Source organism: Eurytemora carolleeae, unplaced genomic scaffold (assembly GCF_000591075.1).
Source record: "Eurytemora carolleeae unplaced genomic scaffold, Eaff_2.0 scaffold952, whole genome shotgun sequence".
Taxonomy (NCBI): domain Eukaryota; kingdom Metazoa; phylum Arthropoda; class Copepoda; order Calanoida; family Temoridae; genus Eurytemora; species Eurytemora carolleeae.
In genome coordinates, this window is record NW_019397317.1 from 133,137 (window position 1) to 137,112 (window position 3,976).

Sequence of the window (3,976 nt, forward strand, 5' to 3'; positions counted from 1 at the left end):
AGCTTTTATAATTATAAAAGGAGATTGTGGTTAGTCTCAAAATTTAAGAGTAGAATGTAAATCGATGAAAATGTTAACAGCTCACATTTTAATTTCTTTTAAAAATCTATATTGTGATAAAAAAGAATTATATAATTTGCGAATGATTAAATGATCAAGTTAGAAAGTGGGATTCAGTCCATCCCTTCTATGTTGCTATCTATCTTCTATCTGGCTTCAGCTTTAACGTTTGTAAGACTGAATTGGTCTGATATCAAAGCATTGTTTTAGAACACAACTATTTTAGATGAATTTAGAGAATGCAATTTCAACCCATATCAAACCCAATCCCCATCCTCCGCCCCCATCATACCCTTCCTTGTCTCAAAATTTAAACTTTGATCACAGACTATGACTACACCGCCCCACAACCTTACCCATCNGGAATCTCCGAAATTCTAGGAATTTTTATATTTTTCCCAGAGCATTAGTTTCCGGTGGGTGTATAGATCATACTTCCGGTCTATTAACGGATTCTTCAGGTTTGTTACGCGGCATCCAGTGCATTCAAAATGGCGCAAGTTAATTTTAAGAAAATCCTCAAAGTTCTGTATCTAATCTTCCAACTCTAAATTGATTTAATTTCTTACTGTATCATTATCCTCATCGTAAGATGTTTGAACCGTTAGAACAATTAAAGGAAAATAATAGAAAATACACTTTGTAAAAAAACTGTTCCCACATTTTCACAAATATAATCAATTTTAAAGAAGTGATGAATATGTCAGATAGAATTTCTCGTTCAAAAGCGTCAAACAAAGAAGATTTGATCGGCAAAAAATGTTTTAACTTCTCTTTGTTTAGAAGCATTAAGTTTGCAGGTATTAAACAAGGATTTTTACCATTTCCGCAATAGAAGAGCAAATATGGAGTGTGGGGGGGGGGGGTTTAGGATATGTCTAAAATATATTTAAGTAAAATTTTGCTCATCATCTTTAAAACGAGAATCTGTATGATTGACGAATCCTTAAATTCTTGAGAAATCGCTGAAATTTGAAATATGCGCCGGCATCAAGTTTCAAGTTGAAATACTTAAAAGAATCAGAATTCTTGCACTATATACTTTAGACATTTGATGTTTCCCTAGTCCATTATTACCTAATAGCAGATCTCAGAGGATTTGATAAAAACTCCTTTTTTTTATTATTTTTATAAAAATCAATCAAAAATTAGATTTCTATTCGGGGTTCTATATTTCAAAATGTCTTGAGTTTTTTGTTATTTCATTAATTATTTGTAATATCTCCTGCTTTGTAGTTAAATAAAATTATGAAATGATGATGGTGAATAAAGAACGATGTTCAAACAACAGAAGAATGTCCTAATCAAACCAATAATGACTTAAACTGACGGGTACAAATTATTGCATAGTTGATATTACGTGAAAGGGTGAAAATGAGTTAGTTAAATGAGTGCATAAACCAATATTGTATTTTGTTTAATCAAAATTAGGTAAAATATGTGTTTCCTCATGCACCAAATACAATGCAAATTATTGTTAAAAAATCAAATACCAAAGAAAGTTTTAAAACTTTCAGATCTTAAAATATTCATATTTCTTTATTTCTAATTACAGTATCACGCATCTGTTTGGGTCAATTTACTAATAAGATTATAGAGAACTTGTATTTACGTATTTATTGATAATAACTTTACACGATTATTAGTTAATAATTACTTTTGAGGTGTACGGATTTGTAAATAAAAGACAAGAGGCAACCATATTGTTAATAAAAAAGAAGTAATTGATGAAAGTTAAAGATACGCATTTTTATACCAAATAAAGTTTACGCATTTATTGAGAAAACTGACGCACTTATTGAATTAAAAAGCCGACAAAAATATTTTTTACCAACCCGGACGCATTTTATAAAAAGCTTTATCTGCAATTGTAACTTAGCCCGTTTATTGCGTCATTTTGCATAGCCAGCAATGCTGACCAAATAAAAACAAATTCGATCAATAAACAAATATGCATCATATTAATCTTTTAGAAATATTTTTTATCCCCGGCCCCCCCCCCCTCTCTCTACTCTGATTAGAGACAATTATTTTTCTCGTTAAAAGGCAATTATCTGGTCCAGAGTGAGGTTACATAGAAAACCACTTAGTATCAACTATCTTGGTCTCTGAACTACCATAGAACAGGGTTCACCAACTATTTTATAATTAAAAAAAAAAAAAAAAAAATCTTTGCAAATTTAATTTTTGTCCATAAATTTTACTTTTTATATATTATTAAAAATGTAATTTCTCAATTGCAATTGCACCGGTATCTCACAAATCAATGCAAAATTTATCAGTTCTGGATCAATTTCTTGGGTTCGTGTGTTCTTTTTTTGTGAATAACTTTTTTTGGACAACCTGGAACTATGCACAAGTGAAATATATAAATCTATACAAATTAACTTATCAACCCAAAATTTATTTTATACTTTATGGTTTCCGCAGATAACGTTTTCACATGTTTCTAAAAGATCAAAAAGTGATATCTTGAAATAGCAATGATCAGGTTGCAAAGATATAGGGAATAGAATATTTTAAGGCAAGTGTTCGTTTTTTATCATAAATCCTTGTCATCTAGGGCCTTAGGTTTGCACTAATTAGAGGTAGTCATAAATTACCATAATTACATAAATTAACCCCCTCCCCCCATCCTCCTCGCATCCATTATAAAAAATTAATCTAACTTTAAATTATGGGTTAAAAAATACAGAAAATATGTCGTATCCATTCAGCTTTTATAATTATAAAACTAGTCAACTTCTTACCTTTTCCTTTCCCCTTTTCCTTTCCCCTTTTCCTTCCCCATCCCCTTTCCTCGCCTACCCTTCCCTCCTTCCCCATCCCCGTCTCCTCTTCCCCATCCCCTTTTTATCTGTCTTGCTCGTATATGGTAGTATTTGTAAGAGTTATGAGGCTTGAGAACAATGGATGTTTTAAACTCAAATTTTCATTTTTCAACTCAAGCAAACCGTTTTAGCTAGTGGTAGCTCAAATCCTGGCTTAAAGGGACTATCTTTGTAATTTAAAAGAGGGGCATATCCCGATTCACAATGGTGTCTTTTAAATCTTTCTCTGATTAAAATTTTATTTAATTCTAAAAATTTCTTCTTATTGTATCATCAGCAGAAGATGTGGAAATCATTTTTGTAAACCATAATAGAGAGATTTGATTTTTTTAAAGAGTTAAGTACCCCGTTCATTCTTTTAAGGATTTCGTTGCTAATCAAACATGCAACTCTATAAATGGGGTGTACGACTCATCCTTTTAACAAAATCAAAACAAGAAATAAATTTTCTGTCCTTTTTTCTATGTGTTAAAAAAATCTCTTCCTAGAAATGAATCGGTTTCGTTGTTCCTTACCTTTATATCTAATTTGAAGACACAAGATGAAATTAACTTTGAAATAATTTCTCTTTTTTATAACAGTTTATATCTCACTGAAAACACAATTGTGTCTGTGTGCAAGGATATGTTTGTGTTTGCTCTTGTGTTACTGCTACTGTGGTACAGGTGAAACTAATTTTTCGGAAGCCTGTTGCGCTCCTTTCCCCGCTAATTGATCCGGGATCCGGGGTTCAATCTTCAATTCACCGGTCAGGAGGAGATCCCCCGCCACCAAACCAAATTACGCGGATATTCTCTCCGTTCCTCGCGGTTGGACGGGGGAATAAAATGCGGGAATATACTCCGCCAAGTTTCGCGCATTATTCAATTCAGATTCTTCATCTTTATTATCTGCATACAATTCTCAAACATGGTAAATATAGCTATGAGTCATTGAGAGATTAAACACAATAAAAAATTCATTAATATATTTATTTTGAAAGATAAAGAAAATACCGTAAATTGATGATTGAACTAGCATTAACTCTAAGAAGTATATTAAGCACAATAAAAAAATGTCGATCCTTCCCCCCCCCCTCATAGTGT

At 31.9% G+C, this 3,976-nt stretch overlaps 1 protein-coding gene across 1 annotated transcript in view; it reads right to left on the reverse strand.

The window, feature by feature from the left end:
* Positions 1-3,758, reverse strand: part of LOC111713486 (transcriptional enhancer factor TEF-1) — a 14,249-nt gene extending 10,491 nt beyond the window's left edge. The window contains exon 1 of the mRNA XM_023488347.1: positions 3,407-3,758. The gene's annotated coding sequence lies outside the window, so the exon portion shown is untranslated. The remainder of the gene's footprint in view (positions 1-3,406) is intronic.
* Between the last annotated feature and the right edge of the window lie 218 nt (positions 3,759-3,976).